A 16,926-nucleotide genomic window follows, 5' to 3' on the forward strand; every position below is an offset into this window, starting at 1 on the left:
ATTGCGAAATTTGTAATCGTAATAACCATTTTACAAATCAATGTAGATATGGAAATCGCAGTCAAGATACTGGCCAGCAAAAGTTTCAATCAAAAGTACATTCAAATCCAAATAATAAAGATGTGAAAAAGATAACATGTGCTTATTGTAATAAACCGGGACACTCCGAAGATGTATGTTACAAAAAGAAAAAAACAAATAAATCCAATGGACAGTTTTCGGGAAACGGGCCAAGACCGAATGGCTCGGGCAACCAATCGGTCAAAGCATTAAAAACAATAGCCTTAAACCTGCAAGAACCTTGTCATTCAGAATCAAATTAATTGATAATCATGCTTTATATAAAATTCCACAATGTACAAAAGAGATCGTAAAACTACTTGTAGACACAGGGGCCGATCTTAATTTAATAAAACTAGATGCTCTTCACGATGATGTTCAAGTATCAGACACAAAAATATTCATGTTACAGGGGATAAATGATCAAACGGTTAAGACTATGGGATTTACAATGTTGACAGTCATAAATGGAAATCAATCTTCCGAAAGTGAATTTCATGTAGTTCCGACAAATTTTCCAATTCTAGGCGATGGTATTTTGGGGAAACCATTTTTAATGGAGAATCAAATTGTCATTGACGTAGGAAAAGGGGAAATTACATCAACATTAGATGACGTCACAACTATTCCAGCTAGATGTGAAACAATTATTCCAGTAGATGTGTCAGATCTACAAATTCAAGAACATCAGAGCATACTAGTTTACGCTCAAAATATAAATAATGAAATAATATGTGGAAATATATTAAATAAAGTAAAAAATCATCAGATTCTCATAAGTATAATTAACCCAGCAGAAACTCAGATTGTGGTACCTATACCAAAACTAACAGATTTATCACACGAAATTATAAATGAAGAATCGATAAAACATTTTGTACATACTAATAAAGTAACAAAAAATGAACAAAATAGGATTCAACTTCTAAAGAACTTACTCAAAACAGATCATATGAATCTTGAAGAAAAAGTATCAATTGAAGAATTGTGCAGTGAATTTTCTGACATATTTTTTCTCGAAGGAGACAAAATTACATGTACAGACGCTGTATATCATGAAATAAAAACACCAGGAACAACACAACCCATCTATCAACGACCTTATAGACTTCCATATTCACAAAAAGAAGAAATAGATAACCAAATTGAAAAATTGGAGAAAGATGGAATAATCGGGCCCAGTGATAGCCCATGGAATGCTCCATTGCTGGTAGTGCCAAAGAAGATCGATGACTCAGGTGGACAAAAATACAGAGTTGTAGTTGATTTCCGTAAATTAAACAACCTTACTGTGGGAGACGCTTTTCCAATGCCTGATGTCAATACAATCTTGGATCAATTGGGAAATGCAAAATATTTCTCTTGCTTAGACATGGCGAGTGGTTACCATCAAATTCCAATGCGACCGGAAGACAGACAAAAAACAGGTTTTAGCACCGAAAAGGGCCATTTTGAGTTCAACAGAATGTGTTTTGGACTGAAAGGAGCTCCGGCAACTTTCCAAAGACTTATGAATCAAGTACTTATTGGTCTCAACGGTGTGAAATCTTTTGTTTACCTGGATGATGTAATCGTTATTGGAACATCTATTAAAGATCACGAAAATAACTTACGAGATGTATTTAAAAGATTTCGTAAATATCATTTGCAACTTCAACCACTGAAATGCCAATTCTTAAGTAAAGAAGTAAGTTATCTTGGTCACTTGATAACTGATGAAGGAATAAAACCAGATCCAAAAAAGATATCGTGTGTAACTAATTATAATACTCCAATAAATGCTAAAGAGCTAAAATCATTTCTTGGATTAATAGGTTATTATCGAAAATTTATAAAAGATTTCAGTAAAATATCAAAACTATTAACATCTTTATTAAAGAAAGATCAACAGTTTATTTGGACAGATGCTTGTGAAGACGCATTTCAAACATTTAGAACCATATTGACCAGGGAACCAATACTTCAATTTCCTGACTTTTCTCGACCTTTCAATATTACAACAGATGCCAGTAATTGTGCAATAGGAGGAATATTATCGGAAGGAAACATTGGGTCAGACTTGCCAATTTCCTATGCATCGCGCACATTGAATAAAGCTGAGATTAATTATAATACTACTGAAAAGGAGCTGTTGGCAATAATTTGGTCGGTTAAACAATTTCGCCCTTACATCTACGGTCGAAAATTTAACATCATAACGGACCACAAACCTCTATCGTGGATGTTTGGTGTTAAGGATCCAGGCGCTCGTCTTACTAGGTGGCGACTTCTGCTAGAAGAATACGACTATTCAGTCATTTATAAACCAGGAGTACAGAACACAAATGCTGACGCTCTTAGCAGAATAGCAGTTTCTACTACCACGGCAATTACGCCTCAATCGACTAGCGAATATCAGAAATTTCTTGAAGAAATATCCCAACGTGTCATCATAAACAATAATGTTACTGAAACAGCGGGTAATTTATTCGATGCTGCAGATGATTATGCATTAGGAAATTGTGTTTCTCAAGATTTCTGTATGAAAAAAGGGATAGGTCTCGAATTTAGAAGAAAATTTGGTCAAATTAAAAAACTAAAAAATCAAAATAAACGGGTAACAGAAATAGCTTCGTTACAAGTAAATGGAAAAACTATTATTTACCTAATTACAAAAGAAAAACATTGGCAGAAGCCTTCTAATGAAAAAATGTTTTTAACTTTAAAAAATTTACGAATTTTCTGCGATTCAAATAAAATAAAAAAACTCGCATTACAAAAAATATCTTGTGGATTAGATCAATTAGATTGGTCTGAAATACGCACAATGATTCGATTCCATTTTAAAGGCTCTGAAACCAAAGTACTAGTGTTCATTGATGACACATATACAGAAGAAGATAAATATAAGATTATAGAAGAATTTCACAATTCACCACTTGGAGGTCATCAAGGAATTTCCAGAACAATCAAAAGAATAAAACAACAATATACATGGAAAGGATTGAAAAAAGATGTGCAAAATTTTATATCGTCATGTCAATCATGCCAGCGAAATAAAACCCTTAATAAAACCGTCAAACAACCCATGGTTATAACAACTACATCTTCAAAACCCTTTGAACGTATATTCCTAGATATTGTTGGACCAATCACCACGTCTAAAAAAGGAAATAATTATATATTGACACTACAGGACGATTTAACAAAGTTTTCTGCTGCATATCCGTTAGTATCTCATGATGCGAATTCGGTATCGAAAGCATTCGTTGAAGGCTTTGTATGCCAACATGGAATACCGGAGTCAATCTTAACAGATTGTGGTACAGAATTCATGGGTAAAATATTTACTGCCTGTTGTAAGCTATTGCAAATAGATAAACTGCACACGACACCATATCATCCTCAATCTAATGGTGGACTTGAAACGTCACATCAAACGTTAGCCGCTTATCTTCGACATTATGTCGATAAGCATCTTAATGACTGGGATGACTATGTACCATATGCAATGTTTGTATACAACACAACGATACATACAACAACCAAACACCAACCATATGAATTAATATATGGATTCTCTGCCTCAATACCACATACATTAAGTAGAACTCCTCAACCTAGATACAACTACAATGATTATGTCTTCGAGTTGAAACAAAAACTTCAAGAGTCACACAAACTAGCTCGAGAAAACATATTATTAAGTAAAGAAAAATCCAAAGAAACATATGATCAAAATCGACGTGAAATTAACTTCAATGTAGGTGATCGAGTTTGGATAAAAAATCACCAACCGAAAGGCAAATTAAGTCCTAAATGGCTTGGACCGTATTTGGTTACTCAATTAGAAGACAATGAAAATGTCAGAATACAAAAAGAACGAAAAGAAGTGAAAATGCACATAAACGAACTTAAACCGTGTTTCCCATAAAATAAAATAATAATAATAAAAAAAAAAAAAAAAAAAAGGATAGTGTAATATAATATAATTTCGTATTATTAAATTTAAGTGTAAAAAAAAAAAAAATATAATAATAATAATAGTATAATATATTTTATATATTAATTTGTAGTCAAATAATACACAATGGTGTTTCAGAATAATATGTATGATGGAAAATCTTATTAAAACAGAACCCTTGTACAACATCTCGTATGCAAAAGAATCACCAGGAATCTACTTCGACTATATCTCTGACATGCATACAACAGCTGCAAATTGGGAGATAGCAGTATATTTAAATGTCTCCATTTATCAGGCACATTATTTACAAATCAAAAATTTTCAGAAAGAAACTCTAACACTTTGTAATGAAGCGACCGAAAGTTTTTCAAATGAATGCAGTTTCTTATGCTTAAAAAAGAAATTTTATACATCTGAAATTTGTTCGTTGTTTAAGACTACATCAGAAAAAGTTCTGAACGAATTTGAATTTGAGACTAACAAATTAGTCCAAATAGTTGAAGAACAGGATCATTCAAAACATAAATGTGATGTAACCAACAGTATAAAAGAAATGATATATACTCTGTTCGGGTATATAAAAATAGACGATGTTTATAAATTATACTCAAATATTAGAACAATGATAAAAAGTGGTCAGAAATCTCAAAATTTAGCAGAAAGTAAATTAATAATTACTCCTGCGAATACTAATGATGCAATAATGATCAATAAACCAACTATAGACGCAACGACGGAAATACAAAATAACATAAGACAAATTCGCCGATTTATTTTATCAGAACGTGAAGAGTTTAGTGATGAAAATATCAAAATTATATTGGAAAATCAAATTTTAAATCTAAAATTAATATATAACCAATATGCTTTAGAAATAGAAAAAATTATTCAAATCTTACATTCGGCTATGTATGGGAAGTTACACCCTTTAGTACTATCATCAAATCAATTGCTAGATGAAATTAAATTGATAAAATTAAATCTATCACCTGACTTAAACATTCCTGTAAAATTAGATGTATCTGGTATGTCTGAACTGTATAGAATAATGCAAACTACAATCGTTAGAAGTAATGATTTAATTATATTCATCAATACGATTCCCTTAGTATTAAGTAACATGTATAAACTATATAATGTTCTACCAAACCCAGTATATTTAGAAAATAATAGATTTATGTTTATACAACCTAGATTTAAGTTTATAGCCATAACTATTGATCAGGAATATTTTATTAACTTAAGCGAAAACGATGTTAGTTTGTGTAATGATACAAACCGTTTTAAAATTTGTAAAAACTTTTTAGCCAAAAGGGTAGTGACATCAAATGAATGTGAAATAAATTTAATTTCTTATTCAGATATAACAGAATTAACAGATTTTTGTAAAATAAAATACACTTCATTTAAACATGGGATTTTTCATAAGTAGATGTCATCAAATTCGTGGATTTTCACGGTAAAACACCAAAATTTAGTTTTAATGTGTTCCAATAAAGATTCAATTACAGAAGTATTAACTGGATCAGGTATATTATCCCTAAGCGAATAATGTTCCGCAATTTCAGGAGGTTATCGCATGATTCCGTTTAGAACTATTTATTCAGAATTAAAATCAGACTTCATACAAACTATGAATTTGACTCAATATATACATAATGTTAACACAATAAAAGAATTTGTAGCCCCAGAAGTGGTATTTTCAAAGTATAAAGATGATAATGAAGTCACTATCCCAAAAGATAATTTATATTATAAGCAATCTTCAATTTATATAAATTATTATGTTATTGGTTTAATTATACTATGTTGTTTACTAACAATTATTCTGTCAATTAAAATAATAAGAAAAATATTTAATTTTAAGAAAATTAAAAATGCCAATGTAAACCAACCGAGTTCGACGGAACAAAATGAAGTAGAACTTAAAATAAGAAAAGGAAAATCATTACCCAAAATAATTGTTTAAAAGTAGGATAATGATCTTCCGTCTAACCCGGGGGGTGTTATATGCCCACACTATAGACTATAGAGACGTTTGTTTTACAGAATATAATAACGCCTGTATGTAGTAGGCGTCTTATCTTAGTTATTTTGCTTTTGCGCGACAAGACGATAGTATCAGTCCTGTCGGCAGTTCAGTCTGAAACTCGACTCATTCGAGCTAAGTAGTGTGCTTGCTTATAGTATAAATTACATGTCAATTTAAAACTAATAAAGTATATAATATCAATATCATTTAAATCTAAAACGTGTGTTCTTTTATTAATAAATTATTTAATAACATCTGATTATCATCCACTACACAGAGAACGGTTTCAACAAATTGTCGTCTTCGGATACAACCGGAGACACAATATAAAATATAACGGGACATCACAGGCGTACGCGGTGGCGTTCATAACAATATTATTTTTTCCTTTTATTGCCTTATTAATTTTTACTCAAACTATATATATATATTTGTATTATAATTTATAATTATGTCTGTAATGGGCCTAATTGAACTGATCATAATTTATGTATATTTATTATTTTGAAACTTAAAAATCTTAAAATATTCATTATCTATATTCTATATACTATTATTTGTATGTACATTTATATAATGTTAATAATATATATATATTAAAATTAATATATATATATATATATATATATATATATAAATATATATATATTTATCATATTTATTTTTGTATAATTTATATTAATGTAATCCATGACATAGGGTACGATCCTTTATACGTATATTATCAATGTGCAGAACAAATTCATATATACAGAGGATACTGTAATAGTACTCAAATACCAAAATTAATAATTGATGCAACTGGCTCAGTCGTAAAAAATTTTTGTAAATTTGGTGGAAAAAAAACTAACTCATTGTACTTATATGAAGCCCTGGTATATGATAGCACAAAAAAAGTAAATTTTACTGTAACAAACATGGTGAGTGATAAACATAACAATTTATGTATTTCAAAATGGCTTTTAAATTGGATAAATTCAGATGTAAAAAAACCAAAGGAAACGGTTTGTGATAATTCTTTGGCCCTCCTATCCGCTGTTCAAAGTTTCACGCAATACACATCACTTCAAGTATATATACGAATATGTTCAGACCTGTTAACTGGAGAATTAAGTACAAACTCATATTTGGTTCCGTGGTGTTTTGTAAGAATTGATGTGGCGCATTTTTTTAAAATTTGCACACAATGGACTCCATTAAAAACTGTACCTCGTAGGGTAAGAGAAATTATTTTAAGAGTTATTGGACTTTTAATAAAATGTAAAACGTTAACAGAAGCCCAATCATTACTACATTCGTTGTTTGTAGTATTAGTTAATGAAACAAACGGAATTGACGAAAATGGTCTGGAAACTCCATGCGAAATAAATTCTAAAATACTTGTTGACGCTACTTCTACAGGTCTTGTACTGTTTGAACAGCAATTCAATGATTTATTAGCAGCTGCAGAGACGGAGGATGAAGCTCGGAATTTTTTAGAAGAAGAATATGAAGGGTTAAATGAGTATGATAACCCATTTCAATCTTGGGCTGACAATATATACAACAGAAGTAAGAGTTCGATACATGAAGGTTCAGGGATAAACCCTTTGTACTTACCAACATTAGCACCTTATATTATTAGAAGTATGAAACTATTACCCTTATGGTCGGGTATCATGATTTCGATATTCGGTTATGGTGATGATATATCGACTTCAGCAGCGGTAGAATCAAACTTCAAGAAGTTTAAAACAGTAACATTGAAACATATTTCAATTCCAATCGATTTAGAACATTTTTTGGAAAATCACATTAAATCGTTAAAAGGAGCTGCTTTATTACGGTCATCCTGCAAGAATATAGTTATTTCTTCCCCGCCTGAACAATGTGAAACAATTGATGATAGCCATAGTTTTAAATCGCCAACAATTATTTCAAATAATTTGAATGAAAATCAAAATATGTATATTGAAAATCGTACGAAATCTCCTTCTTATGATGCCTTATATGTGGTAGAAAGGCCAATTATTAAGGATAATGTAGAATTACAATCGGCACTCGGATGATAATCAACAAACGCAATCATTGCAGTTTATCTAACCAATATTGAAAAATGGTTCAAGGTTTGCTGAATTAAAAAGCTGCAAATCAAGAGAAGGCAATTTAATTTTGAGTAATACTTGACGTGCTTTTGATGCTTTAACGGCGTTATTGATGGTTTGTTGCTTATTATTAATAAATATAAAATATAATGTTAATTAGTCTATAAATTGTATATTATAATAAACTCATTCTATAATCTATATATAGTATAATACACAAGGTATAAAGATAATTTAATTTACAAAAAATTAATTAAATTAAGTTTGTCATTATATTGAAATTACAACTTCAACGGTTATAGTTATTTGTGTGAATAACGCAACGTTTATTTTAAACTATTAAATGAGCAAATATTAATATTTTGTTGAGAAAATATACATTTTTAAAAAAAAAGAAAATTATACAATATTATGTTCAAGTAATATAAAAACATACAAATAAATATATTTAGGTTTATCTTTCTGTTATAGAATTCGTATAGTAAAATTTTTAATTATTATTTAATGGCAATTTAAAAAAGTTTGAAATAAAAAATTCCAAAAATTTAAAATAACATAGTATTATATCATATTTTATTATATAGAAAAATATACCTTACTTTACCTCTTTTCACTAATTGTATTTCTCACTTTCAGGTGTCTTATTGTGATAGCTCTAAGTTTGCAACAGCGTATAATAATATGTATAAACATGTAGAGTTTTTGAATTTCATTTCAAATATTATAAAAGATGGAGTATCAAAATCTACATATAGTAAAAGAGCGGATATCATAATACCATTTATGAGTCCTAATGTTCAAGAATTGGAATATGGCAACTCCTTGGTGACATGTGATGCGACAATGAGTCATGTCATAAATAGCCTACTTAGTGGCATTCCATCAGCCAAAAAGGTAACTGAATGCCTATCATCTACATGCGAAAGATCTGAGACATCAATTATATACTTAACGTACCAAATGGGTAAAGAAGACCGTTTGGATGATTTACAAACATATTTGGATGAATGTACTGAAACAGACTTCATAAATTGTTCACAAATTGGCTGTGATAATCTGAAGTCTGTTAAAACAAACATTTAAAAATTAAATTTATTTATTGATATACTTTATTGGGAAGGTAATTAAATTAAATTAAAGTACATTAATTAAAAAATGCATTCAAATATTGTATTATTTCTAGGAGAAAATGTAGTAATGAGTAGTGAAGCAGCAACTATCTCTCTGGTACGATTGTGTGATATTTCTCCTGTTCTCGTATACGAAACAACAACATATGAACTTCGTGGCGTGATAGCTTTCCGCCTTGGAAAATCAAAACTGAGAAATTCAATTGGCCATTATACAACTTACGCAAAACGTGACACAAAAAGCTGGGATTTGTATGATGACCTAAAAATTAAACCTGTGCCAGTAAAGGATACAACTATAGTACCTTGTGAATTTTTATTGTATACAATTTAAATATAAATATGTACAGTTATTATACATCAATATTCATGACAATGGTTCATCAAACTTAAATAAGATATAAATTGTATGTTGAATAAAGATCTTGGTGATTTATGCATATATTGTAAATATGTTTTCTATATTACTTTTTAATTATTATGCCTACTTATTGGATATAATATAATACTATGGTACCAATTAGTTAAATTTAAAATGTTAGCATTTGCGTGCGATGTACGATTTAAAAAATGCATGCTAATCGTTTGCAACGTTCATATAAATTATTAAATTGTACTAACAATGTTAAGGTAAATGATATCAAATGTAAGCATTGATTATATTTTATAATATATGTAAAAAAAAATATCCCATGAACTGTGATATTGGTAAAAATCACTCAATTAAAATTTAAAACGACAAGGAATATCTTTGTCTAACTACTATTTCGTAGTTAAATTCTTCAAAATAATATAATTTTTCTTTGTAGGTAGAATGTAGAATGTAGATATAAATGAAAAGTGTACAGATTGTTGATGTTTCGTATTTATCACCAAAAACAAAAATCTACGACATTAAAGTAAAATTCATTGAACAACATAAAACATTTATATCTTACATAATAATATTATATAATAATGAATTATTTTTAATGATGGTGAAAATAATACATAGTTTATTTTTAATAATTTCTCATAGTTTTAAGGTCAAAAAAATATAAAGTTTCAGAACTGTTTTTTTTTTAAACACAATTACGTTAAAATAAAATAAAAATTACCCATGCACATATCTATCCGACCATAAAAATTGTGAGAAATTCCTAAAGGGTGTCGATGGGTGTAGAAAAATACTTTAAAAAAAAATTCATGTACAGCTACAAATCCATATTTTAAAAAGTATTTAAAATACTCAGCAAAAGCAAGTATTTATAGATAATTTAAAATACTTAGAACCTATTTTCGTATTTTACATTTATTTTATGTGATCTAAATTAAAGTAGAAAATTTATAAACTCAATATAAAATTCATTTTAAATATTTAAATTTGATTTTTAAAACAAATATTTTTATAAAAATACTTGAAATTTTAATACAAAGTTTCTCATATGTTATTCTTATAGTAATTAAAAAATTATAAGAATACATAGGCACAATTTTCTTTTATTAGGATTTGAAGTTCAAATATTGACAAAAATTCGTCAAAACCATGAATATATTTTTTTTGTGTCTGTCATCTCGTTTTGGGACAGTAAAAGTGCTTAGATTTTTGACTTCAGTACCTTATTCGATCAGAAAGTGAATCTAGTTGGTACTTTGGTGGTCAAAAGTAAAAAAATTATTATATATTTTTCTAATTAATTGGGATAAACAAACTAAAAATTAAGGGAAAAACGGGAAATTTTACGCACAATCAGTTTTCGACCAAATCGATTTTGATTATTGATGTAACTTTAAAAGAAATGACCATTGATACATGAAATTTTCACCGAATGCTTTTATAAGTACATTCTATCCGCCATGAAATTTTCAAAAATGTTTGCCTTATGTTGTACTATTCCTAGGTATATGCAATTTTCGATCATTATTAGTTTTTTTTTAAATTAATATCGATAAATATTTAGTTTTTGGGTAGAAAATATTGAAGATTTAATACAAGGCTCTTAATATATTGTTACAATAGCAGTTGAAAAATAAAAGAAACTCATAGTCACAATTTTTTTTTATAAGCATTCAAATTTTGAATTTTGACGTAATACGTAATAATGACAAAAATTCGCAAATTGTTTTAAGCTAGAAATTCATAAAAGATTTTGTTTTTAATTCTAAGATTTGAAAATTTAATACAAGATTCCTTAAGAATTTTTCAATCTTTATCACAAAAAAAATGTCCACCGGAAATTCAAATTAAATTTTTATTAGCATTCGAATTTCAAATATTGACAAAAATTCGTCAAAACCATGAATATTTGCAAATTATTTTGTAGTTCAAAACTCATAATATTGTTTGTATTTATATCTAAGGTTATAAAATTTAACACCAAGTTTTCCATAAGTTTTGCTTCAAATAGCTATAGAGAAAATTTGAAGCGTCATTATAGGAAAAATGTTTTGAGCGTTTTAGTTTTAAATTTTTATGAAATCGCGTAATGATAACGATTTATTCTCAAACCAGGTATTCGTATATCTATGATAATATAAAGTATTATGAATTATGATAACCACATGCAATGTTTTTGGAAAAATTGATTAACCATGCCTTATTCAAAATGCGCCCTAATTGAAAAATAATTTATTTGTTTCAAAATAGAATACCTATATGACAATATTTAAATATAATATATCCTAGACTGACAAATCATCTCCGTTCAGAATCGTTTTTCGTATACAATGATATCTATCATTGCATTCAAATTTAATCCCATCCATTACAGTAACCTACTGTACAACAGATCGACATCCACGACCTACCAGCTTTTTTTTTTTTGTTTTTTTTTTCAAAGGTCAAAAGTAAACATTTTCCTACAGTTTTCGAAAAAATCGAGAAAAACAAAAAAAAATGACAGAAAAACTGGAACTTTTACGCAAAACCAGTTTTCGACCAAATCGATTTTTTTATATGGTTGTAATTCAAAAACTAATCACTGTAAATACTTGATATTTTCATCAAATGTTTATAATAGTGTTATCTATATACAGTTTAATTTTAAAAAATTGTGGACTTTTGTTGAGTTATTTATAGACCACTGAAATTTTCAATTTTTTTGAGAATTTTTTTTTGAAGTGTCGGTAAAAAAATGTAGGACGACCAAAAAACCTTGAAAATTTAATACAAGGTTCCTTATGAGTTGTTCTTATTTTAGCTAAAAAAAATAAAAATCGTAAGTCACAATTTTTTTTAATAAGCGTTTATATTTCAAAATTTTACGAAATCTGTCAAAAATGCGAAAATTTGCAAGTAATTTTGAAGCTGAAAAATCATAAAATTTTTTTTGTTTATAACTAAGGATTAAAAATACAACACTAAGTTTTCCATAAATTTTCCTTTAAAGTAGTTATAGAGACAACTCAAAGCATCATTATAGGAAAAATTTTAAGTGCGTTTGAATTTTAAATTTTTACGAAATAGCGTACCGATAACGATTTATCCTGAAACGAATTTAAATATTTGTTATTATTCAAAAAGTATAAGTAGTAGATACTTGAAAATTTTACCAGTTATTAGGATTGGCATTTTCTTTACATGATTTAATTTTCAAAATATTTTGACTTTTTTTGAGATATTTATAGACGACTGAAATTTTCAATTTGTCTGAAAATTTTTTTTTGAAGTGTCGATAAAAACTTTTTGGCCCTATCAAAATATTTGAAAATTTAATACAAAGTTTCTCATAAGTTATCCTTATAGTGATTAAAAAATTATAAGAATACATAGGCACAACTTTTTTTTATTAGCATTTGAAGTTCAAATATTGGCAAAAATTCGTCAAAACCATAAATATTTGCAAATTAGTTTTAAGTTGAAAAATCATAACATTTTTTGCGTTTATAACTAAGGATTAAAAATACAAAACTAAGATTTCCATAAGTTTTCCTTCAAGTAGCTATAGAGAAAACTCGAAGCTTCATTATAGGAAAAATTTTAAGTGCGTTTGAATTTTAAATTTTTACGAAATAGCATAACGATAACGATTTATTCTCAAATGATTTTAAACATTTGTTATTATTTAAAACGTATAAGTCATAGATACTTGAAAAATTTTAACAGTTATTTAGATTGGCATTTTCTTCACACGATTTAATTTTCAAAATATTTTGAGGTATTTATAGACGACTGAAATTTTCAATTTGTCTGAAAATTTTTTTTTGAAATGTCGATAAAATTTTTATGGCCCTAATAAATTACTTGAAAATTTAATACAAAGTTCCTCATAAGTTATTTTTATAGTAATTAAAAAGTTATAAAAATACATAGGCACGATTTTTTTTTATTAGCATTTGAAGTTCAAATATTGACTTAATACGTAAAAATTACGGCAATTTTCAAATTATCTTAGATCGAAATTCATAAAAGTTTTTCTTTTAAATTCTAAGATTTGAGAAGGCTCCTAAAATTTTTTTACAATAGCAGTTGAAAATTAAAGAAATGAATATTCACATTTTTTTTTTTACAAGCATTTAAATTTTTATTTTGACAACATATGTAAAAATCACGAAAATTTGCAAATTATTTTTAAAATTCATAATATTGTTTATATTTATATCTAAGGTTATAAAATTTAACACTAAGTTTTCCATAAGTTTTGCTTCAAATAGCTATAGAGAAAATTTGAAGCGTCATTATAGGAAAAATGTTTTGAGCGTTTGAGTTTTAAATTTTTATAAAATCGCGTAATGATAACGATTTATCCTTAAACCAGGTATTCGTATATCTATGATAATATAAGATATTATGAATTATGATAACTACACTAATTGATTAACCATGCCATATGCAAAATGCGTCTTAATTGAAAAATAAAATATTTGTTTCAAAATAGTATATATGACAATATTTAAATATAATATATCCTAGACTGACAAATCATCTCCGTTCACAATCGTTTTTCGTATACAATGATACCAATATCATTACATTCAAATTTAATTCCATCCATTACAGTAACCTACTGTACAGCAAAGCGACATCCACGACTTACCCGCTTTTTTTTTGGGTCTGTCATCAATCTTGTGTATCCACCAATGAACACCATTGCCGTCACAAAATGTTCAAAATATTTTACCTAAGACATTAAAAAATGTTAAAACGCATGGGTCCTAAACTTGAACTCTGTGTTACAAATAATGGAGCTCACTTTGGACATTTATAAAAAAAAAAAAATGTAATACAAAATTTTAGTTTTTACATAGGTAATCAATTTTTATTATTATTTTTTTTTTATTGTTAAAATATTATTTGAATTTGAATTTTAATCTTTACTAAAACCTCCACTAATAGTTAGATATTTACAGATTGACATAAAAAATCAGCGTTTTAATCGAGATTGATTAAATCGAGTAATTCGTGTTTTGATAGGTAACAACTATTATTATAATTATTCAAAGACATAACTTGTTCTAACTTGGTCAATTTTTATATTATTTTTTTTTGAACTGTTTTAAAAAATATGTTTAACAAAATGGCTACCTTACAAATTTAAAATTCTTAAATGCATAAAAAATTTTTTTTTGAATTTTATGCCATTCAATCAGAATTTCCATACTTAGTATTGTAAAAAAACCCGCCTTTAAATGTATTGATTTCCCATGGAGATATGAAGGGTGATACGGGACTTATGGGACGTACTGTATATTATCAGATAATATTATATTCTTAAATATTGATGAAAGTTAAATATAAATAGTGAGATTTTCAATATTAATATTTTAAAATACCTATATTTCAGAGAAAGATAACTTCTACAAAATCGGTACGACTGAAGAAAAACTGCAACAACTGTACAGCAGAAATCAATTAACGATTTGCAAAGAAAAATGTGTACAAATTTAAGACATACCGGCAAATTCAATTTTATTGCGAGAAGCAGCCCGCTCCTTTTCTAATTTAGGTGGACAGGTATATGATCAGTGTAGTACACAGGGTTGCAAATAAATAAATGTAAGTGTAGAAAAGCAGACAGACTATGCGATTCTAAGTGCCATGCTTCTAAATTGTGTGCAAATAAATAGGTAATAATAGTATAATTTATAACAAAAATAAAATGATAATATTTGATATTTTTTTTTGTTATTCCATCAAAATATTTGTAATGTCATTATAATATATGAATATATTTAATTATTGTTTATTCAGTAAATATTATTAGTTGGTAAAAAAAAAACATCGTGGTTCAAATTGCCCGTAACATATATACAATTAAATAATTAAATATGGTTTGCCAGTTTATAAAAAAAAATAGCATGGGGAGAGGATACAACACCAAAATCCTATCCCTGTAATTACGCCACTGTTAGTTTTAAATTAATGGAGAGAATCCAAAACTTAAAACTCAATTTAAATTATTTGTATTCAGTCTTAATTTAAATAATTGTTAAATGTAATAATCAAATTATCAATACAACTTGAATGATTGAATAAATAAATTTACTTCAATAGTGTCCAAACTAAAGTTTGAATGATAGTATGACAGTTTGGAACTACAGGGTGATTCTTTTATCAAACAACACTTATATGGTGTTTGTGTGTAAATACCACCTAACATACACCTATAACACACAAATACCACCCAAAACCACCCAACTTTGGGAGGCTATATCTTGTAAACGGATTAACGAAAAATGAAAATTTAAACGTGAAAATTCATTGAAAAAATAGCCTTTTTAGTTTATGAAATTTTAAGTATAGGTTGTCATTTGAAAATCAAAAGTTGATAATGGTTAACCTGATAAATATAAGGGTGAATATATTAAAAAAATATATAGTTCTAGAACAAGATGGTTCTAAAATTTTGAAAAAAAAAAAATTTGAAAAAAGTCAATAGTTTTTGAAATAATGAGTGTTGTTTGATAAAAGAATCACCCATTATATATAATATATATATATCATACCATTATTTATAAATACTCATTTTTTTTTTTTTTTTTTTTTTTTTTTAAATATAAATAATATGTATTTAATTTCTATCATATTAAGTTAAGATATTTAAAAAATATTTAAAATTATAAATAATAATACCATAGTTTCATTTATTGGATATGATGTTTTGTCTGGAAATATACATGTAGATAGACATGACACTACTTTTTTTACATTGTACTGAAAACTTGTTTCTAGTACGTTGTCATTTATATGTATATTTTTGCGCTGAAATAAAATTAAAGATCAATATTAATTATTAAGTGTATAATTAATTTATAAAATTAAATATATTGCTAGGTAAGATATAATTTATAGGTTTATAGATTTACATACACAACATTTTATACACATTATACTACATTAAATTATATTATAGCTATGTAAAAAATGTATATGACAAATTGTGAATTCATAGACCCTCACACAATGATGTTCAATATGATCCATTATCGTCTTGAATATGAAAAATATGAAAAATAAATGAAATGATAAAATGTTATGTTTTACTATTTATTAATATTGTATTAATATTAAATACTTTGTTATATTTTTAGGTAGTAGCATTCTTTATAAATACTGTAGATTGCTCACTGCAGTACAAAAAGTGCTGCGCTAAATTTACTATATAGAGAATTAGGTGTTGTTATCCAGAACTGAATATATTATCAATTTAAATTTTGAAAAACTAAAATATTTCACTACAATTTAGTGTAATACTA

Source organism: Diuraphis noxia, unplaced genomic scaffold, assembly GCF_037042655.1.
Source record: "Diuraphis noxia isolate RWA-SAM2 unplaced genomic scaffold, SU_Dnox_SAM2 contig0002, whole genome shotgun sequence".
Taxonomy (NCBI): domain Eukaryota; kingdom Metazoa; phylum Arthropoda; class Insecta; order Hemiptera; family Aphididae; genus Diuraphis; species Diuraphis noxia.